Raw genomic sequence first — 23,512 nt, 5'->3', positions numbered from 1 at the left:
CTCTGCTTTCTCAGTCTGTTTCCTAGTGCCGGTTTGAAGTTCCTGCAGTTTTCACTGTAAAACCGAGTTGGAGCTTCTACCTCCCCATATATATGTATGGAATGGAGTTTGCAACTGAAAATAAACTTTGTGTTCCCAACAAGCTAGGTGAAGGACGGCTTTCACACACACTTATCTCTCAGAACTGAGCAAGTGGAGAGACGTTCTTTCACCTAGCACCGAGGGAACGGTTTGCAGGAGACACTTTTTCTCTTCTTTCTCTGTCTGTTTCCTAGTGCCGGTTTAAAGTTCCAGTATTTTTCACTGTAAAACCGAGTTGGAGCTTCTACCTCCCCATATATATGTATGGAATGGAGTTTGCAACTGAAAAGAAACTTTGTGTTCCCAACAAGCTAGTCGAAGGACGGCTTTCACACACACATATGTCTCAGAACTGAGCAAGTGGAGAGACGTTCGTTCATCTAGCACCAAGGAAACGGGTTGCAGGAGACACTTTTTCTCTGCTTTCTCAGTCTGTTTCCTAGTGCCGGTTTGAAGTTCCTGCAGTTTTCACTGTAAAACCGAGTTGGAGCTTCTACCTCCCCATATATATGTATGGAATGGAGTTTGCAACTGAAAATAAACTATGTGTTCCCAACAAGCTAGGTGAAGGACGGCTTTCACACACACTTATCTCTCAGAACTGAGCAAGTGGAGAGACGTTCTTTCACCTAGCACCGAGGGAACGGGTTGCAGGAGACACTTTTTCTCTTCTTTCTCTGTCTGTTTCCTAGTGCCGGTTTAAAGTTCCAGTATTTTTCACTGTAAAACCGAGTTGGAGCTTGTACCTCCCCATATATATGTATGGAATGGAGTTTGCAACTGAAAAGAAACTTTGTGTTCCCAACAAGCTAGTCGAAGGACGGCTTTCACACACACATATGTCTAAGTGGAGAGACGTTCGTTCATCTAGCACCAAGGAAACGGGTTGCAGGAGACATTTTTTTCTCTGTTTCTCAGTCTGTTTCCTAGTGCCGGTTTGAAGTTCCTGCAGTTTTCACTGTAAAACCGAGTTGGAGCTTGTACCTCCCCATATATATGTATGGAATGGAGTTTGCAACTGAAAATAAACTTTGTGTTCCCAACAAGCTAAGTGAAGGACGGCTTTCACACACACTTATCTCTCAGAACTGAGCAAGTGGAGAGACGTTCGTTCATCTGGCACCAAGGAAGCGGGTTGCAGGAGACACTTTTTCTCTGCTTTCTCAGTCTGTTTCCTAGTGCCGGTTTGAAGTTCCTGCAGTTTTCACTGTAAAACCGAGTTGGAGCTAGTACCTCCCCATATATATGTGTGGAATGGAGTTTGCAACTGAAAAGAAACTTTGTGTTCCCAGCAAGCTAGTTGAAGGGCGGCTTTCACACACACTTATCTCTCAGAACTGAGCAAGTGGAGAGACGTTCGTTCATCTAGCACCAAGGGAACGGTTTGCAGGAGACACTTTTTCTCTGCTTTCTCAGTCTGTTTCCTAGTGCCGGTTTGAAGTTCCTGCAGTTTTCACTGTAAAACCGAGTTGGAGCTTCTACCTCCCCATATATATGTTTGGAATGGAGTTTGCAACCGAAAAGAAACTTTTGTTAACAACAAGCTAGGTCAAGGACGGCTTTCACACACACATATCTCCCAGAACTGAGCAAGTGGAGAGACTTTCGTTCATCTAATACCAAGGGAACGGGTTGCAGGAGACACTTTTTCTCTGCTTTCTCAGTCTGTTTCCTAGTGCCGGTTTGAAGTTCCTGCAGTTTTCACTGTAAAACCGAGTTGGAGCTTGTACCTCCCCATATATATGTATGGAATGGAGTTTGCAACTGAAAAGAAACTTTGTGTTCCCAACAAGCTAGTCGAAGGACGGCTTTCACACACACATATCTCTCAGAACTGAGCAATGGAGAGACGATCGTTCATCTAGCACCAAGGAAACGGGTTGCAGGGGATACTTTTTCTCTGCTTTCTCAGTTTGTTTCCTAGTGCCGGTTTGAAGTTCCTGCAATTTTCACTGTCAAACCGAGTTGGAGCTTGTACCTCCTCATATATATGTATGGAATGGAGTTTGCAACTTAAAAGAAACTTTGTGTTCCCAGCAAGCTAGTTGAAGGTCGGCTTTCACACACACTTATTTCTCAGAACTGAGTAAGTGGAGAGACGTTTGTTCATCTAGCACAAAGGGAACGGGTTGCAGGAGACACTTTTTCTATGCTTTCTCAGTCTGTTTCCTAGTGCCGGTTTGAAGTTCCTGCAGTTTTCACTGTAAAACCGAGTTGGAGCTTCTACCTCCCCATATATATGTATGGAATGGATTTTGCAACTGAAAAGAAACTTTCTGTTCCCAACAAGCTAGGTGAAGGACGGCTATCACACACACTTATCTCTCAGAACTGAGCAATTGGAGAGACGTTCGTTCATCTAGCACCAAGGGAACGGGTTGCAGGGACACTTTTTCTCTGCTTTCTCCGTCTGTTTCCTAGTGCCGGGTTGAAGTTCCTGCAGTTTTCACTGTAAAACTGAGTTGGAGCTAGTACCTCCCCATATATATATATGGAATGGAGTTTGCAACTGAAAAGAAACTTTGTGTTCCCAGCAAGCTAGGTGAAGGACGGCTTTCACACACACTTATCTCTCAGAACTGAGCAAGTGGAGAGACGTTCGTTCATCTAGCACCAAGGGAACGGGTTGCAGGAGACACTTTTTCTCTGCTTTCTCAGTCTGTTTCCTAGTGCCGGTTTGAAGTTCCTGCAGTTTTCACTGTAAAACCGAGTTGGAGCTTCTACCTCCCCATATATATGTATGGAATGGAGTTTGCAACTGAAAATAACCTTGTGTTCCCAACAAGCTAGGTGAAGGACGGCTTTCACACACACTTATCTCTCAGAACTGAGCAAGTGGAGAGACGTTCTTTCACCTAGCACCGAGGGAACGGGTTGCAGGAGACACTTTTTCTCTTCTTTCTCTGTCTGTTTCCTAGTGCCGGTTTAAAATTCCAGTATTTTTCACTGTAAAACCGAGTTGGAGCTTGTACCTCCCCATATATATGTATGGAATGGAGTTTGCAACTGAAAAGAAACTTTGTGTTCCCAGCAAGCTAGTTGAAGTGCGGCTTTCATACACACTTATCTCTCAGAACTGAGCAAGTGGAGAGACGTTCGTTCATCTAGCACCAAGGGAACGGTTTGCAGGAGACACTTTTTCTCTGCTTTCTCAGTCTGTTTCCTAGTGCCTTTTTGAAGTTCCTGCAGTTTTCACTGTCAAACCGAGTTGGAGCTTGTACCTCCCGATATATATGCATGGAATGGAGTTTGCAACTGAAAAGAAACTTTGTGTTCCCAACAAGCCAGGTGAAGGACGGCTTTCACACACACATATCTCTCAGAACTGAGCAAGTGGAGAGACGATCGTTCATCTAGCACCAAGGAAACGGGTTGCAGGGGACACTTTTTTTCTGCTTTCTCAGTTTGTTTCCTAGTGCCGGTTTGAAGTTCCTGCAATTTTCACTGTCAAACCGAGTTGGAGCTTGTACCTCCCCATATATATGTATGGAATGGAGTTTGCAACTTAAAAGAAACTTTGTGTTCCCAGCAAGCTAGTTGAAGGACGGCTTTCACACACACATATTTCTCAGAACTGAGTAAGTGGAGAGACGTTCGTTCATCTAGCACAAAGGGAACGGGTTGCAGGAGACACTTTTTCTCTGCTTTCTCAGTCTGTTTCCTAGTGCCGGTTTGAAGTTCCTGCAGTTTTCACTGTAAAACCGAGTTGGAGCTTGTACCTCCCCATATATATGTATGGAATGGATTTTGCAACTAAAAAGAAACTTTCTGTTCCCAACAAGCTAGGTGAAGGACGGCTATCACACACACTTATCTCTCAGAACTGAGCAATTGGAGAGACGTTCGTTCATCTAGCACCAAGGGAACGGGTTGCAGGGACACTTTTTCTCTGCTTTCTCAGTCTGTTTCCTAGTGCCGGGTTGAAGTTCCTGCAGTTTTCACTGTAAAAATGAGTTGGAGCTAGTACCTCCCCATATATATGTATGGAATGGAGTTTGCAACTGAAAAGAAACTTTGTGTTCCCAAAAAGCTAGTCGAAGGACGGCTTTCACACACACATATGTCTCAGAACTGAGCAAGTGGAGAGACGTTCGTTCACCTAGCACCAAGGGAACGGTTTGCAGTAGATACTTTTTCTCTGCTTTCTCAGTCTGTTTCCTAGTGCCGGTTTGAAGTTCCTGCAGTTTTCACTGTAAAACCGAGTTGGAGCTTCTACCTCCCCATATATATGTTTGGAATGGAGTTTGCAACCGAAAAGGAACTTTTGTTAACAACAAGCTAGGTGAAGGACGGCTTTCACACACACATATCTCCCTGAACTGAGCAAGTGGAGAGACGTTCGTTCATCTAGTACCAAGGGAACGGGTTGCAGGAGACACTTTTTCTCTGCTTTCTCAATCTGTTTCCTAGTGCCGGTTTGAAGTTCCTGCAGTTTTCACTGTCAAACCGAGTTGGAGCTTGTACCTCCCGATATATATGTATGGAATGGAGTTTGCAACTGAAAAGAAACTTTGTGTTCCCAACAAGCTAGGTGAAGGACGGCTTTCACACACACATATCTCTCAGAACTGAGCAAGTGGAGAGACGATCGTTCATCTAGCACCAAGGAAACGGGTTGCAGGGGACACTTTTTCTCTGCTTTCTCAGTTTGTTTCCTAGTGCCGGTTTGAAGTTCCTGCAATTTTCACTGTCAAACCGAGTTGGAGCTTGTACCTCCCCATATATATGTATGGATTGGAGTTTGCAACTTAAAAGAAACTTTGTGTTCCCAACAAGCTAGTTGAAGGACGGCTTTCACACACACTTATTTCTCAGAACTGAGTAAGTGGAGAGACGTTCGTTCATCTAGCACAAAGGGAACGGGTTGCAGGAGACACTTTTTCTCTGCTTTCTCAGTCTGTTTCCTAGTGCCGGTTTGAAGATCCTGCAGTTTTCACTGTAAAACCGAGTTGGAGCTTCTACCTCCCCATATATATGTATGGAATGGAGTTTGCAACTGAAAATAAACTTTGTATTCCCAACAAGCTAGGTGAAGGACGGCTTTCACACACACTTATCTCTCAGAACTGAGCAAGTTGAGAGACGTTCTTTCACCTAGAACCGAGGGAACGGGTTGCAGGAGACACTTTTTCTCTTCTTTCTCTGTCTGTTTCCTAGTGCCGGTTTAAAGTTCCAGTATTTTTCACTGTAAAACCGAGTTGGAGCTTGTACCTCCCCATATATATGTATGGAATGGAGTTTGCAACTGAAAAGAAACTTTGTGTTCCCAACAAGCTAGGTGAAGGACGGCTTTCACACACACTTATCTCTCAGAACTGAGCAAGTGGAGAGACGTTCGTTCATCTGGCACCAAGGGAACGGGTTGCAGGAGACACTTTTTCTCTGCTTTCTCAGTCTGTTTCCTAGTGCCGGTTTGAAGTTCCTGCAGTTTTCACTGTAAAACCGAGTTGGAGCTAGTACCTCCCCATATATATGTGTGGAATGGAGTTTGCAACTGAAAAGAAACTTTGTGTTCCCAGCAAGCTAGTTGAAGGGCGGCTTTCACACACACTTATCTCTCAGAACTGAGCAAGTGGAGAGACGTTCGTTCATCTAGCACCAAGGGAACTGTTTGCAGGAGACACTTTTTCTCTGCTTTCTCAGTCAGTTTCCTAGTGCCGGTTTGAAGTTCATGCAGTTTTCACTGTAAAACCGAGTTGGAGCTTCTACCTCCCCATATATATGTTTGGAATGGAGTTTGCAACCGAAAAGAAACTTTTGTTAACAACAAGCTAGGTGAAGGACGGCTTTCACACACACATATCTCCCAGAACTGAGCAAGTGGAGAGACTTTCGTTCATCTAGTACCAAGGGAACGGGTTGCAGGAGACACTTTTTCTCTGCTTTCTCAGTCTGTTTCCTAGTGCCGGTTTGAAGTTCCTGCAGTTTTCACTGTAAAACCGAGTTGGAGCTTGTACCTCCCGATATATATGTATGGAATGGAGTTTGCAACTGAAAAGAAACTTTGTGTTCCCAACAAGCTAGTCGAAGGACGGCTTTCACACACATATATGTCTCAGAACTGAGCAAGTGGAGAGACGTTCGTTCATCTAGCACCAAGGAAACGGGTTGCAGGAGACACTTTTTCTCTGCTTTCTCAGTCTGTTTCCTAGTGCCGGTTTGAAGTTCCTGCAGTTTTCACTGTAAAACCGAGTTAGAGCTTGTACCTCCCCATATATATGTATGGAATGGAGTTTAAACTGATAATAAACTTTGTGTTCCCAACAAGCTAGGTGAAGGACGGCTTTCACACACACTTATCTCTCAGAACTGAGCAAGTGGAGAGACGTTCGTTCATCTGGCACCAAGGGAACGGGTTGCAGGAGACACTTTTTCTCTGCTTTCTCAGTCTGTTTCCTAGTGCCGGTTTGAAGTTCCTGCAGTTTTCACTGTAAAACCGAGTTAGAGCTAGTACCTCCCCATATATATGTGTGGAATGGAGTTTGCAACTGAAAAGAAACTTTGTGTTCCCAGCAAGCTAGTTGAAGTGCGGCTTTCATACACACTTATCTCTCAGAACTGAGCAAGTGGAGAGACGTTCGTTCATCTAGCACCAAGGGAACGGTTTGCAGGAGACACTTTTTCTCTGCTTTCTCAGTCTGTTTCCTAGTGCCGGTTTGAAGTTCCTGCAGTTTTCACTGTCAAACCGAGTTGGAGCTTGTACCTCCCGATATATATGTATGGAATGGATTTTGCAACTGAAAAGAAACTTTCTGTTCCCAACAAGCTAGGTGAAGGACGGCTATCACACACACTTATCTCTCAGAACTGAGCAATTGGAGAGACGTTCGTTCATCTAGCACAAAGGGAACGGGTTGCAGGGACACCTTTTCTCTGCTTTCTCAGTCTGTTTCCTAGTGCCGGTTTGAAGTTCCTGCAGTTTTCACTGTAAAAATGAGTTGGAGCTAGTACCTCCCAATATATATGTATGGAATGGAGTTTGCAACTGAAAAGAAACTTTGTGTTCCCAGCAAGCTAGGTTAAGGACGGCTTTCACACACACTTATCTCTCAGAACTGAGCAAGTGGAGAGACGTTCGTTCACCTAGCACCGAGGGAACGGGTTTCAGGAGACACTTTTTCTCTTCTTTCTCAGTCTGTTTCCTAGTGCCGGTTTAAAGTTCCAGTATTTTTCACTGTAAAACCGAGTTGGAGCTTCTACCTCCCCATATATATGTTTGGAATGGAGTTTGCAACCGAAAAGGAACTTTTGTTAACAACAAGCTAGGTGAAGGACGGCTTTCACACACACATATCTCCCTGAACTGAGCAAGTGGAGAGACGTTCGTTCATTTAGTACCAAGGGAACGGGTTGCAGGAGACACTTATTCTCTGCTTTCTCAATCTGTTTCCTAGTGCCTGTTTGAAGTTCCTGCAGTTTTCACTGTCAAACCGAGTTGGAGCTTGTACCTCCCCATATATATGTATGGAATGGAGTTTGCAGCTGAAAAGAAACTTTGTGTTCCCAACAAGCGAGGTGAAGGACGGCTTTCACACACACTTCTCTCTCAGAACTGAGCAATTGGAGAGACGTTCATTCATCTAGCACCAAGGGAACGGTTTGCAGGAGACACTTTTTCTCTGCTTTCTCAGTCTGTTTCCTAGTGCCGGTTTGAAGTTCCTGCAGTTTTCACTGTCAAACCGAGTTGGAGCTAGTACCTCCCCATATATATGTATGGAATGGAGTTTGCAACTGAAAAGAAACTTTGTGTTCCCAGCAAGCTAGTTGAAGGGCGGCTTTCACACACACTTAACTCTCAGAACTGAGCAAGTGGAGAGACGTTCGTTGATCTAGCACCAAGGGAACGGGTTGCAGGAGACACTTTTTCTCTGCTTTCTCAGTCTGTTTCCTAGTGCCGGTTTAAAGTTCCTGCAGTTTTCACTGTAATACCGATTTGGAGCTTCTACCTCCCCATATATATGTATGGAATGGAGTGTGCAACTGAAAAGAAACTTTTTTTCCCAACAAGCTTGGTGAAGGACGGCTTTCACACACACATATCTCTCAGAACTGAGCAAGTGGAGATACGTTCGTTCATCTAGCACCAAGGGAACGGGTTGCAGGAGACACTTTTTCTCTGCTTTCTCTGTCTGTTTCCTAGTGCCTGTTTGAAGTTCCTGCAGATTTCACTGTAAAACCGAGTTGGAGCTAGTTACAACCCATATATATGTATGGAATGGAGTTTGCAACTGAAAAGAAACTTTGTGTTCCCAACAAGCTACGTGAAGGACGGCTTTCACACACACATATCTCTCAGAACTGAGCAATTGGAGAGACGATCGTTCATCTAGCACCAAGGAAACGGGTTGCAGGAGACACTTTTTCTCTCCTTTCTCAGTCTGTTTCCTAGTGCCGGTTTGAAGTTCCTGTAGTTTTCACTGTAAAATCGAGTTGGAGCTAGTACCTCACCATATACATGTATGGAATGGAGTTTGTAACTGAAAAGAAACTTTGTGTTCCCAACAAGCTAGGTGAAGGACGGCTTTCACACACACTTATCTCTCAGAACTGAGCAAGTGGAGAGACGTTCGTTCATCTAGCACCAAGGGAACGGGTGGCAGGAGACACTTTTTCTCTGCTTTCTCAGTCTGTTTCCTAGTGCCGGTTTGAAGTTCCTGCAGATTTCACGGTCAAACCGAGTTGGAGCTAGTACCTCCCCATATATATGTATGGAATGGAGTTTGCAGCTGAAAAGAAACTTTGTGTTCCCAACAAGCGAGGTGAAGGACGGCTTTCACACACACTTCTCTCTCAGAACTGAGCAATTGGAGAGACGTTCATTCATCTAGCACCAAGGGAACGGTTTGCAGGAGACACTTTTTCTCTGCTTTCTCAGTCTGTTTCCTAGTGCCGGTTTGAAGTTCCTGCAGTTTTCACTGTCAAACCGAGTTGGAGCTAGTACCTCCCCATATATATGTATGGAATGGAGTTTGCAACTGAAAAGAAACTTTGTGTTCCCAGCAAGCTAGTTGAAGGGCGGCTTTCACACACACTTAACTCTCAGAACTGAGCAAGTGGAGAGACGTTCGTTGATCTAGCACCAAGGGAACGGGTTGCAGGAGACACTTTTTCTCTGCTTTCTCAGTCTGTTTCCTAGTGCCGGTTTGAAGTTCCTGCAGTTTTCACTGTAATACCGATTTGGAGCTTCTACCTCCCCATATATATGTATGGAATGGAGTGTGCAACTGAAAAGAAACTTTTTTTCCCAACAAGCTTGGTGAAGGACGGCTTTCACACACACATATCTCTCAGAACTGAGCAAGTGGAGATACGTTCGTTCATCTAGCACCAAGGGAACGGGTTGCAGGAGACACTTTTTCTCTGCTTTCTCTGTCTGTTTCCTAGTGCCTGTTTGAAGTTCCTGCAGATTTCACTGTCAAACCGAGTTGGAGCTAGTACCTCCCCATATATATGTATGGAATGGAGTTTGCAACTGAAAAGAAACTTTGTGTTCCCAGCAAGCTAGTTGTAGGGCGGCTTTCACACACACTTATCTCTCAGAACTGAGCAAGTGGAGAGACGTTCGTTCATCTAGCACCAAGGGAACGGTTTGCAGGAGACACTTTTTCTCTGCTTTCTCAGTCTGTTTCCTAGTGCCGGTTTGAAGTTCCTGCAGTTTTCACTGTAAAACCGAGTTGGAGCTTCTACCTCCCCATATATATGTTTGGAATGGAGATTGCAACCGAAAAGAAACTTTTGTTAACAACAAGCTAGGTGAAGGACGGCTTTCACACACACATATCTCTCAGAACTGAGCAAGTGGAGAGACGTTCGTTCATCTAGCACCAAGGGAACGGGTTGCAGGAGACACTTTTTCTCTGCTTTCTCAGTCTGTTTCCTAGTGCCGGTTTGATGTTCCTGCAGTTTTCACTGTCAAACCGAGTTGGAGCTTGTACCTCCCGATATATATGTATGGAATGGAGTTTGCCTCTGAAAAGAAACTATGTGTTCCCAACAAGCTAGGTGAAGGACGGCTTTCACACACACATATCTCTCAGAACTGAGCAAGTGGAGAGACGATCGTTCATCTAGCACCAAGGAAAAGGGTTGCAGGGGACACTTTTTCTCTGTTTCTCAGTTTGTTTCCTAGTGCCGGTTTGAAGTTCCTGCAATTTTCACTGTCAAACCGAGTTGGAGCTTGTACCTCCCCATATATATGTATGGAATGGAGTTTGCAACTGAAAAGAAACTTTGTGTTCCCAGCAAGCTAAGTGAAGGACGGCTTTCACACACACTTATCTCTCAGAACTGAGCAAGTGGAGAGACGTTCGTTCATCTAGCACCAAGGCAAAAGGTTGCAGGAGACACTTTTTCTCTGCATTCTCAGTCTGTTTCCTAGTGCCGGTTTGAAGTTCCTGCAGTTTTCACTGTAAAACCGAGTTGGAGCTAGTGCCCCCCTTATATATGTATGGAATGGAGTTTGCAACTGAAAAGAAACTTTGTGTTCCCAACAAGCTAGTCGAAGGACGGTTTTCACACACACATATGTCTCAGAACTGAGCAAGTGGAGAGACGTTCGTTCATCTAGCACCAAGGAAACGGGTTGCAGGAGACACTTTTTCTCTGCTTTCTCAGTCTGTTTCCTAGTGCCGGTTTGAAGTTCCTGCAGTTTTAACTGTAAAACCGAGTTGGAGCTAGTACCTCCCCATATATATGTGTGGATTGGAGTTTGCAACTAAAAAGAAACTTTGTGTTCCCAGCAAGCTAGTTGAAGGGCGGCTTTCACACACACTTATCTCTCAGAACTGAGCAAGTGGAGAGACGTTCGTTCATCTAGCACCAAGGCAACGGGTTGCAGGAGACACTTTTTCTCTGCTTTCTCAGTCTGTTTCCTAGTGCCGGTTTGAAGTTCCTGCAGTTTTCACTGTAATACCGAGTTGGAGTTTCTACCTCCCCATATATATGTATGGAATGGAGTTTGCAACTGAAAAGAAACTTTTTTTCCCAACAAGCTTGGTGAAGGACGGCTTTCACACACACATATCTCTCAGAACTGAGCAAGTGAAGAGACGTTCGTTCATCTAGCACCAAGGGAACGGGTTGCAGGAGACACTTTTTCTCTGCTTTCTCTGTCTGTTTCCTAGTGCCTGTTTGAAGTTCCTGCAGATTTCACTGTTAAACCGAGTTGGAGCTAGTACCTCCCCATATATATGTATGGAATGGAGTTTGCAACTGAAAAGAAACTTTGTGTTCCCAGCAAGCTACTTGAAGGGCGGCTTTCACACACACTTATTTCTCAGAACTGAGCAAGTGGAGAGACGTTCGTTCATCTAGCACCAAGGGAACGGGTTGCAAGGGACCCATTTTCTCTGCTTTCTCAGTCTGTTTCCTAGTGCCGGTTTGAAGTTCCTGCAGTTTTCAGGGTAAAACCGAGTTGGAGATAGTACCTCCCCATATATATGTATGGAATGGAGTTTGCAACTGAAAAGAAACTTTGTGTTCCCAACAAGCTAGGTGAAGGACGGCTTTCACACACACTTATCTCTCAGAACTGATCAAGTGGAGAGACGTTCGTTCATCTAGCACCAAGGCAACGGGTTGCAGGAGACACTTTTTCTCTGCTTTCTCAGTCTGTTTCCTAGTGCCGGTTTGAAGTTCCTGCAGTTTTCACTGTCAAACCGAGTTGCAGCTTGTACCTCCCCATATATATGTATGGAATGGAGTTTGCATCTTAAAAGAAACTTTGTGTTCCCAACAAGCTAGGTGAAGGACGGCTTTCACACACACTTAACTCTCAGAACTGAGCAAGTGGAGAGACGTTCGTTCATCTAGCACCAAGGGAACGGGTTGCAGGAGAGACTTTTTCTCTGCTTTCTCAGTCTGTTTCCTTGTGCCGGTTTAAAGTTCCTGCAGTTTTCACTGTAAAACCGAGTTGGAGCTTGTACCTCCCCATATATATGTGTGGAATGGAGTTTGCAACTGAAAAGAAACTTTGTGTTCCCAGCAAGCTAGTTGAAGGGCGGCTTTCACACACACTTATCTCTCAGAACTGAGCAAGTGGAGAGACGATCGTTCATCTAGCACCAAGGCAACGGGTTGCAGGAGACACTTTTTCTCTGCTTTCTCAGTCTGTTTCCTAGTGCCGGTTTGAAGTTCCTGCAGTTTTCACTGTAAAACCGAGTTGGAGCTAGTACCAAACCATATATATGTATGGAATGGAGTTTGCAACTGAAAAGAAACTTTGTGTTCCCAACAAGCTACGTGAAGGACGGCTTTCACACACACATATCTCTCAGAACTGAGCAAGTGGAGAGACGATCGTTCATCTAGCACCAAGGAAACGGGTTGCAGGAGACACTTTTTCTCTCCTTTCTCAGTCTGTTTCCTAGTGCCGGTTTGAAGTTCCTGTAGTTTTCACTGTAAAATCGAGTTGGAGCTAGTACCTCACCATATACATGTATGGAATGGAGTTTGTAACTGAAAAGAAACTTTGTGTTCCCAACAAGCTAGGTGAAGGACGGCTTTCACACACACTTATCTCTCAGAACTGAGCAAGTGGAGAGACGTTCGTTCATCTAGCACCAAGGGAACGGGTGGCAGGAGACACTTTTTCTCTGCTTTCTCAGTCTGTTTCCTAGTGCCGGTTTGAAGTTCCTGCAGATTTCACGGTCAAACCGAGTTGGAGCTAGTAACTCCCCATATATATGTATGGAATGGAGTTTGCAGCTGAAAAGAAACTTTGTGTTCCCAACAAGCGAGGTGAAGGACGGCTTTCACACACACTTCTCTCTCAGAACTGAGCAATTGGAGAGACGTTCATTCATCTAGCACCAAGGGAACGGTTTGCAGGAGACACTTTTTCTCTGCTTTCTCAGTCTGTTTCCTAGTGCCGGTTTGAAGTTCCTGCAGTTTTCACTGTCAAACCGAGTTGGAGCTAGTACCTCCCCATATATATGTATGGAATGGAGTTTGCAACTGAAAAGAAACTTTGTGTTCCCAGCAAGCTAGTTGAAGGGCGGCTTTCACACACACTTAACTCTCAGAACTGAGCAAGTGGAGAGACGTTCGTTGATCTAGCACCAAGGGAACGGGTTGCAGGAGACACTTTTTCTCTGCTTTCTCAGTCTGTTTCCTAGTGCCGGTTTGAAGTTCCTGCAGTTTTCACTGTAATACCGATTTGGAGCTTCTACCTCCCCATATATATGTATGGAATGGAGTGTGCAACTGAAAAGAAACTTTTTTTCCCAACAAGCTTGGTGAAGGACGGCTTTCACACACACATATCTCTCAGAACTGAGCAAGTGGAGATACGTTCGTTCATCTAGCACCAAGGGAACGGGTTGCAGGAGACACTTTTTCTCTGCTTTCTCTGTCTGTTTCCTAGTGCCTGTTTGAAGTTCCTGCAGATTTCACTGTCAAACCGAGTTGGAGCTAGTACCTCCCCATATATATGTATGGAATGGAGTTTGCAACTGAAAAGAAACTTTGTGTTCCCAGCAAGCTAGTTGTAGGGCGGCTTTCACACACACTTATCTCTCAGAACTGAGCAAGTGGAGAGACGTTCGTTCATCTAGCACCAAGGGAACGGTTTGCAGGAGACACTTTTTCTCTGCTTTCTCAGTCTGTTTCCTAGTGCCGGTTTGAAGTTCCTGCAGTTTTCACTGTAAAACCGAGTTGGAGCTTCTACCTCCCCATATATATGTTTGGAATGGAGATTGCAACCGAAAAGAAACTTTTGTTAACAACAAGCTAGGTGAAGGACGGCTTTCACACACACATATCTCTCAGAACTGAGCAAGTGGAGAGACGTTCGTTCATCTAGCACCAAGGGAACGGGTTGCAGGAGACACTTTTTCTCTGCTTTCTCAGTCTGTTTCCTAGTGCCGGTTTGATGTTCCTGCAGTTTTCACTGTCAAACCGAGTTGGAGCTTGTACCTCCCGATATATATGTATGGAATGGAGTTTGCCTCTGAAAAGAAACTATGTGTTCCCAACAAGCTAGGTGAAGGACGGCTTTCACACACACATATCTCTCAGAACTGAGCAAGTGGAGAGACGATCGTTCATCTAGCACCAAGGAAAAGGGTTGCAGGGGACACTTTTTCTCTGTTTCTCAGTTTGTTTCCTAGTGCCGGTTTGAAGTTCCTGCAATTTTCACTGTCAAACCGAGTTGGAGCTTGTACCTCCCCATATATATGTATGGAATGGAGTTTGCAACTGAAAAGAAACTTTGTGTTCCCAGCAAGCTAAGTGAAGGACGGCTTTCACACACACTTATCTCTCAGAACTGAGCAAGTGGAGAGACGTTCGTTCATCTAGCACCAAGGCAAAAGGTTGCAGGAGACACTTTTTCTCTGCATTCTCAGTCTGTTTCCTAGTGCCGGTTTGAAGTTCCTGCAGTTTTCACTGTAAAACCGGGTTGGAGCTAGTGCCCCCCTTATATATGTATGGAATGGAGTTTGCAACTGAAAAGAAACTTTGTGTTCCCAACAAGCTAGTCGAAGGACGGTTTTCACACACACATATGTCTCAGAACTGAGCAAGTGGAGAGACGTTCGTTCATCTAGCACCAAGGAAACGGGTTGCAGGAGACACTTTTTCTCTGCTTTCTCAGTCTGTTTCCTAGTGGCGGTTTGAAGTTCCTGCAGTTTTCACTGTCAAACCGAGTTGGAGCTTGTACCTCCCCATATATATGTATGGAATGGAGTTTGCAACTGGAAAGAAACTTTGTGTTCCCAACAAGCTAGGTGAAGGACGGCTTTCACACACACATATCTCTCAGAACTGAGCAAGTGGAGAGACGATCGTTCATCTAGCACCAAGGAAAAGGGTTGCAGGAGACACTGTTTCTCTGCTTTCTCAGTCTGTTTCCTAGTGGCGGTTTGAAGTTCCTGCAGTTTGCACTGTCAAACCGAGTTGGAGTTTCTACCTCCCCATATATATGTATGGAATGGAGTTTGCAACTGAAAAGAAACTTTTTTTCCCAACAAGCTTGGTGAAGGACAGCTTTCACACACACTTATCTCTCAGAAATGAGCAAGTGGAGAGACGTTCGTTCATCTAGCACCAAGGGAACGGGTTGCAGGAGACACTTTTTCTCTGCTTTCTCAGTCTGTTTCCTAGTGCCTGTTTGAAGATCCTGCAGTTTTCACTGTCAAACCGAGTTGGAGCTAGTACCTCCCCATATATATGTATGGAATGGAGTTTGCAACTGAAAAGAAACTTTGTGTTCCCAGCAAGCTACTTGAAGGGCGGCTTTCACACACACTTATTTCTCAGAACTGAGCAAGTGGAGAGACGTTCGTTCATCTAGCACCAAGGGAACGGGTTGCAAGGGACCCATTTTCTCTGCTTTCTCAGTCTGTTTCCTAGTGCCGGTTTGAAGTTCCTGCAGTTTTCAGGGTAAAACCGAGTTGGAGATAGTACCTCCCCATATATATGTATGGAATGGAGTTTGCAACTGAAAAGAAACTTTGTGTTCCCAACAAGCTAGGTGAAGGACGGCTTTCACACACACTTATCTCTCAGAACTGATCAAGTGGAGAGACGTTCGTTCATCTAGCACCAAGGCAACGGGTTGCAGGAGACACTTTTTCTCTGCTTTCTCAGTCTGTTTCCTAGTGCCGGTTTGAAGTTCCTGCAGTTTTCACTGTCAAACGGAGTTGCAGCTTGTACCTCCCCATATATATGTATGGAATGGAGTTTGCATCTTAAAAGAAACTTTGTGTTCCCAACAAGCTAGGTGAAGGACGGCTTTCACACACACTTATCTCTCAGAACTGAGCAATTGGAGAGACGTTCGTTCATCTAGCACCAAGGGAACGGGTTGCAGGAGAGACTTTTTCTCTGCTTTCTCAGTCTGTTTCCTTGTGCCGGTTTGAAGTTCCTGCAGTTTTCACTGTAAAACCGAGTTGGAGCTTGTACCTCCCCATATATATGTGTGGAATGGAGTTTGCAACTGAAAAGAAACTTTGTGTTCCCAGCAAGCTAGTTGAAGGGCGGCTTTCACACACACTTATCTCTCAGAACTGAGCAAGTGGAGAGACGATCGTTCATCTAGCACCAAGGCAACGGGTTGCAGGAGACACTTTTTCTCTGCTTTCTCAGTCTGTTTCCTAGTGCCGGTTTGAAGTTCCTGCAGTTTTCACTGTAAAACCGAGTTGGAGCTAGTACCAAACCATATATATGTATGGAATGGAGTTTGCAACTGAAAAGAAACTTTGTGTTCCCAACAAGCTACGTGAAGGACGGCTTTCACACACACATATCTCTCAGAACTGAGCAAGTGGAGAGACGATCGTTCATCTAGCACCAAGGAAACGGGTTGCAGGAGACACTTTTTCTCTCCTTTCTCAGTCTGTTTCCTAGTGCCGGTTTGAAGTTCCTGTAGTTTTCACTGTAAAATCGAGTTGGAGCTAGTACCTCACCATATACATGTATGGAATGGAGTTTGTAACTGAAAAGAAACTTTGTGTTCCCAACAAGCTAGGTGAAGGACGGCTTTCACACACACTTATCTCTCAGAACTGAGCAAGTGGAGAGACGTTCGTTCATCTAGCACCAAGGGAACGGGTGGCAGGAGACACTTTTTCTCTGCTTTCTCAGTCTGTTTCCTAGTGCCGGTTTGAAGTTCCTGCAGTATTCACTGTCAAACCGAGTTGGAGCTAGTAACTCCCCATATATATGTATGGAATGGAGTTTGCAACTGAAAAGAAACTTTGTGTTCCCAGCAAGCTAGTTGAAGGGCGGCTTTCACACACACTTAACTCTCAGAACTGAGCAAGTGGAGAGACGTTCGTTGATCTAGCACCAAGGGAACGGGTTGCAGGAGACACTTTTTCTCTGCTTTCTCAGTCTGTTTCCTAGTGCCGGTTTGAAGTTCCTGCAGTTTTCACTGTAATACCGATTTGGAGCTTCTACCTCCCCATATATATGTATGGAATGGAGTGTGCAACTGAAAAGAAACTTTTTTTCCCAACAAGCTTGGTGAAGGACGGCTTTCACACACACATATCTCTCAGAACTGAGCAAGTGGAGATACGTTCGTTCATCTAGCACCAAGGGAACGGGTTGCAGGAGACACTTTTTCTCTGCTTTCTCTGTCTGTTTCCTAGTGCCTGTTTGAAGTTCCTGCAGATTTCACTGTCAAACCGAGTTGGAGCTAGTACCTCCCCATATATATGTATGGAATGGAGTTTGCAACTGAAAAGAAACTTTGTGTTCCCAGCAAGCTAGTTGAAGGGCGGCTTTCACACACACTTATCTCTCAGAACTGAGCAAGTGGAGAGACGTTCGTTCATCTAGCACCAAGGGAACGGGTTGCAGGAGACACTTTTTCTCTGCTTTCTCAGTCTGTTTCCTAGTGCCGGTTTGAAGTTCCTGCAGTATTCACTGTAATACCTAGTTGGAGCTTCTACCTCCCCATATATATGCATGGAATGGAGTTTGCAACTGACAAGAAACTTTTGTTCCCAAGAAGCTAGGTGAAGGACGGCTTTCACACACACATATCTCTCAGAACTGAGCAAGTGGAGAGACGTTCGTTCATCTAGCACCAAGGGAACGGTTTGCAGGAGACACTTTTTCTCTGCTTTCTCAGTCTGTTTCCTAGTGCCGGTTTGAAGTTCCTGCAGTTTTCACTGTAAAACCGAGTTGGAGCTTCTACCTCCCCATATATATGTTTGGAATGGAGATTGCAACCGAAAAGAAACTTTTGTTAACAACAAGCTAGGTGAAGGACGGCTTTCACACACACATATCTCTCAGAACTGAGCAAGTGGAGAGACGTTCGTTCATCTAGCACCAAGGGAACGGGTTGCAGGAGACACTTTTTCTCTGCTTTCTCAGTCTGTTTCCTAGTGCCGGTTTGATGTTCCTGCAGTTTTCACTGTCAAACCGAGTTGGAGCTTGTACCTCCCGATATATATGTATGGAATGGAGTTTGCAACTGAAAAGAAACTATGTGTTCCCAACAAGCTAGGTGAAGGACGGCTTTCACACACACATATCTCTCAGAACTGAGCAAGTGGAGAGACGATCGTTCATCTAGCACCAAGGAAAAGGGTTGCAGGGGACACTTTTTCTCTGTTTCTCAGTTTGTTTCCTAGTGCCGGTTTGAAGTTCCTGCAATTTTCACTGTCAAACCGAGTTGGAGCTTGTACCTCCCCATATATATGTATGGAATGGAGTTTGCAACTGAAAAGAAACTTTGTGTTCCCAGCAAGCTAAGTGAAGGACGGCTTTCACACACACTTATCTCTCAGAACTGAGCAAGTGGAGAGACGTTCGTTCATCTAGCACCAAGGCAAAAGGTTGCAGGAGACACTTTTTCTCTGCATTCTCAGTCTGTTTCCTAGTGCCGGTTTGAAGTTCCTGCAGTTTTCACTGTAAAACCGGGTTGGAGCTAGTGCCCCCCTTATATATGTATGGAATGGAGTTTGCAACTGAAAAGAAACTTTGTGTTCCCAACAAGCTAGTCGAAGGACGGTTTTCACACACACATATGTCTCAGAACTGAGCAAGTGGAGAGACGTTCGTTCATCTAGCACCAAGGAAACGGGTTGCAGGAGACACTTTTTCTCTGCTTTCTCAGTCTGTTTCCTAGTGGCGGTTTGAAGTTCCTGCAGTTTTCACTGTCAAACCGAGTTGGAGCTTGTACCTCCCCATATATATGTATGGAATGGAGTTTGCAACTGGAAAGAAACTTTGTGTTCCCAACAAGCTAGGTGAAGGACGGCTTTCACACACACATATCTCTCAGAACTGAGCAAGTGGAGAGACGATCGTTCATCTAGCACCAAGGAAAAGGGTTGCAGGAGACACTGTTTCTCTGCTTTCTCAGTCTGTTTCCTAGTGGCGGTTTGAAGTTCCTGCAGTTTGCACTGTCAAACCGAGTTGGAGCTAGTACCTTCCCTTATATATGTATGGAATGGAGTTTGCAACTGAAAGGAAGCTTTGTGTTCCCAAAAAGTTAGGTGAAGGACAGCTTTCACACACACTTATCTCTCAGAAATGAGCAAGTGGAGAGACGTTCGTTCATCTAGCACCAAGGGAACGGGTTGCAGGAGACACTTTTTCTCTGCTTTCTCAGTCTGTTTCCTAGTGCCTGTTTGAAGATCCTGCAGTTTTCACTGTCAAACCGAGTTGGAGCTAGTACCTCCCCATATGTATGTTTGGATAGGAGTTTGTAACTGAAAAGAAACTTTGTGTTCCCAACAAGCTAGTTGAAGGACGGCTTTCACACACACTTATCTCTCAGAACTGAGCAAGTGGAGAGACGTTCGTTCATCTAGCACCAAGGGAACGGGTTGCAGGAGACACTATTTCTCTGCTATCTCAGTCTGTTTCCTAGTGCCGGTTTGAACTTCCCGCAGTTTTCAGGGTAAAACCGAGTTGGAGATAGTACCTCCCCATATATATGTATGGAATGGAGTTTGCAACTGAAAAGAAACTTTGTGTTCCCAACAAGCTAGGTGAAGGACGGCTTTCACACACACTTATCTCTCAGAACTTAGCAAGTGGAGAGACTTTCGTTCATCTAGCACCAAGGCAAAGGGTTGCAGGAGACATTTTTTTGTCTGCTTTCTCAGTCTGTTTCCTAGTGCCGGTTTGAAGTTCCTGCAGTTTTCACTGTAAAACCGAGTTGGAGCTTGTACCTCCCCATATATATGTATGGAATGGAGTTTGCAACTGAAAAGAATCTTTGTGTTCCCAACAAGCTAGGTGAAGGACGGCTTTCACACACACTTATCTCTCAGAACTGAGCAATTGGAGAGACGTTCGTTCATCTAGCACCAAGGGAACGGGTTGCAGGAGACACTTTTTCTCTGCTTTCTCAGTCTGTTTCCTAGTGCCGGTTTGAAGTTCCTGCAGTTTTAACTGTAAAACCGAGTTGGAGCTAGTACCTCCCCATATATATGTGTGGATTGGAGTTTGCAACTAAAAAGAAACTTTGTGTTCCCAGCAAGCTAGTTGAAGGGCGGCTTTCACACACACTTATCTCTCAGAACTGAGCAAGTGGAGAGACGTTCGTTCATCTAGCACCAAGGCAACGGGTTGCAGGAGACACTTTTTCTCTGCTTTCTCAGTCTGTTTCCTAGTGCCGGTTTGAAGTTCCTGCAGTTTTCACTGTAATACCGAGTTGGAGTTTCTACCTCCCCATATATATGTATGGAATGGAGTTTGCAACTGAAAAGAAACTTTTTTTCCCAACAAGCTTGGTGAAGGACGGCTTTCACACACACATATCTCTCAGAACTGAGCAAGTGGAGAGACGTTCGTTCATCTAGCACCAAGGGAACGGGTTGCAGGAGACACTTTTTCTCTGCTTTCTCTGTCTGTTTCCTAGTGCCTGTTTGAAGTTCCTGCAGATTTCACTGTTAAACCGAGTTGGAGCTAGTACCTCCCCATATATATGTATGGAATGGAGTTTGCAACTGAAAAGAAACTTTGTGTTCCCAGCAAGCTACTTGAAGGGCGGCTTTCACACACACTTATTTCTCAGAACTGAGCAAGTGGAGAGACGTTCGTTCATCTAGCACCAAGGGAACGGGTTGCAAGGGACCCTTTTTCTCTGCTTTCTCAGTCTGTTTCCTAGTGCCGGTTTGAAGTTCCTGCAGTTTTCAGGGTAAAACCGAGTTGGAGATAGTACCTCCCCATATATATGTATGGAATGGAGTTTGCAACTGAAAAGAAACTTTGTGTTCCCAACAAGCTAGGTGAAGGACGGCTTTCACACACACTTATCTCTCAGAACTGATCAAGTGGAGAGACGTTCGTTCATCTAGCACCAAGGCAACGGGTTGCAGGAGACACTTTTTCTCTGCTTTCTCAGTCTGTTTCCTAGTGCCGGTTTGAAGTTCCTGCAGTTTTCACTGTCAAACGGAGTTGCAGCTTGTACCTCCCCATATATATGTATGGAATGGAGTTTGCAACTTAAAAGAAACTTTGTGTTCCCAACAAGCTAGGTGAAGGACGGCTTTCACACACACTTATCTCTCAGAACTGAGCAATTGGAGAGACGTTCGTTCATCTAGCACCAAGGGAACGGGTTGCAGGAGAGACTTTTTCTCTGCTTTCTCAGTCTGTTTCCTTGTGCCGGTTTGAAGTTCCTGCAGTTTTCACTGTAAAACCGAGTTGGAGCTTGTACCTCCCCATATATATGTGTGGAATGGAGTTTGCAACTGAAAAGAAACTTTGTGTTCCCAGCAAGCTAGTTGAAGGGCGGCTTTCACACACACTTATCTCTCAGAACTGAGCAAGTGGAGAGACGATCGTTCATCTAGCACCAAGGCAACGGGTTGCAGGAGACACTTTTTCTCTGCTTTCTCAGTCTGTTTCCTAGTGCCGGTTTGAAGTTCCTGCAGTTTTCACTGTAAAACCGAGTTGGAGCTAGTACCAACCCATATATATGTATGGAATGGAGTTTGCAACTGAAAAGAAACTTTGTGTTCCCAACAAGCTACGTGAAGGACGGCTTTCACACACACATATCTCTCAGAACTGAGCAAGTGGAGAGACGATCGTTCATCTAGCACCAAGGAAACGGGTTGCAGGAGACACTTTTTCTCTCCTTTCTCAGTCTGTTTCCTAGTGCCGGTTTGAAGTTCCTGTAGTTTTCACTGTAAAATCGAGTTGGAGCTAGTACCTCACCATATACATGTATGGAATGGAGTTTGTAACTGAAAAGAAACTTTGTGTTCCCAACAAGCTAGGTGAAGGACGGCTTTCACACACACTTATCTCTCAGAACTGAGCAAGTGGAGAGACGTTCGTTCATCTAGCACCAAGGGAACGGGTGGCAGGAGACACTTTTTCTCTGCTTTCTCAGTCTGTTTCCTAGTGCCGGTTTGAAGTTCCTGCAGTATTCACTGTCAAACCGAGTTGGAGCTAGTAACTCCCCATATATATGTATGGAATGGAGTTTGCAACTGAAAAGAAACTTTGTGTTCCCAACAAGCTAGGTGAAGGACGGCTTTCACACACTCTTATTTCTCAGAACTGAGCAAGTGGAGAGACGTTCGTTCATCTAGCACCAAGGAAACGGGTGGCAGGAGACACTTTTTCTCTGCTTTCTCAGTCTGTTTCCTAGTGCCGGTTTTAAGTCCCTGCAGATTTCACGGTCAAACCGAGTTGGAGCTAGTACCTCCCCATATATATGTATGGAATGGAGTTTGCAACTGAAAAGAAACTTTGTGTTCCCAACAAGCGAGGTGAAGGACGGCTTTCACACACACTTCTCTCTCAGAACTGAGCAATTGGAGAGACGTTCATTCATCTAGCACCAAGGGAACGGTTTGCAGGAGACACTTTTTCTCTGCTTTCTCAGTCTGTTTCCTAGTGCCGGTTTGAAGTTCCTGCAGTTTTCACTGTCAAACCGAGTTGGAGCTAGTACCTCCCCATATATATGTATGGAATGGAGTTTGCAACTGAAAAGAAACTTTGTGTTCCCAGCAAGCTAGTTGAAGGGCGGCTTTCACACACACTTAACTCTCAGAACTGAGCAAGTGGAGAGACGTTCGTTGATCTAGCACCAAGGGAACGGGTTGCAGGAGACACTTTTTCTCTGCTTTCTCTGTCTGTTTCCTAGTGCCTGTTTGAAGTTCCTGCAGATTTCACTGTCAAACCGAGTTGGAGCTAGTACCTCCCCATATATATGTATGGAATGGAGTTTGCAACTGAAAAGAAACTTTGTGTTCCCAGCAAGCTAGTTGAAGGGCGGCTTTCACACACACTTATCTCTCAGAACTGAGCAAGTGGAAAGACGTTCGTTCATCTAGCACCAAGGGAACGGGTTGCAGGAGACACTTTTTCTCTGCTTTCTCAGTCTGTTTCCTAGTGCCGGTTTGAAGTTCCTGCAGTATTCACTGTAATACCTAGTTGGAGCTTCTACCTCCCCATATATATGCATGGAATGGAGTTTGCAACTGACAAGAAACTTTTGTTCCCAAGAAGCTAGGTGAAGGACGGCTTTCACACACACATATCTCTCAGAACTGAGCAAGTGGAGAGACGTTCGTTCATCTAGCACCAAGGGAACGGGTTGCAGGAGACATTTTTTCTCTGTTTCTCAGTCTGTTTCCTAGTGCCGGTTTGAAGTTCCTGCAGTTTTCACTGTAAAACCGAGTTGGAGCTAGTACCTCCCCATATATATGTATGGAATGGAGTTTGCAACTGAAAAGAAACTTTGTGTTCCCAACAAGCTAGGTGAAGGACGGCTTTCACACAAACTTATCTCTCAGAACTGAGCAAGTGGAGAGACGATCGTTCATCTAGCACCAAGGAAACGGGTTGCAGGAGACACATTTTCTCTGCTTTCTCAGTCTGTTTCCTAGTGCCGGTTTGAAGTTCCTGCAGTTTTCACTGTCAAACCGAGTTGGAGATTGTACCTCCCCATATATTTGTATGGAATAGATTTTGCAACTGAAAAGAAACTTTGTGTTCCCAACAAGCT

Source organism: Camelus dromedarius, unplaced genomic scaffold (assembly GCF_036321535.1).
Source record: "Camelus dromedarius isolate mCamDro1 unplaced genomic scaffold, mCamDro1.pat HAP1_SCAFFOLD_185, whole genome shotgun sequence".
NCBI lineage: Eukaryota > Metazoa > Chordata > Mammalia > Artiodactyla > Camelidae > Camelus > Camelus dromedarius.
Note: the sequence above shows the minus strand (reverse complement) of the source record.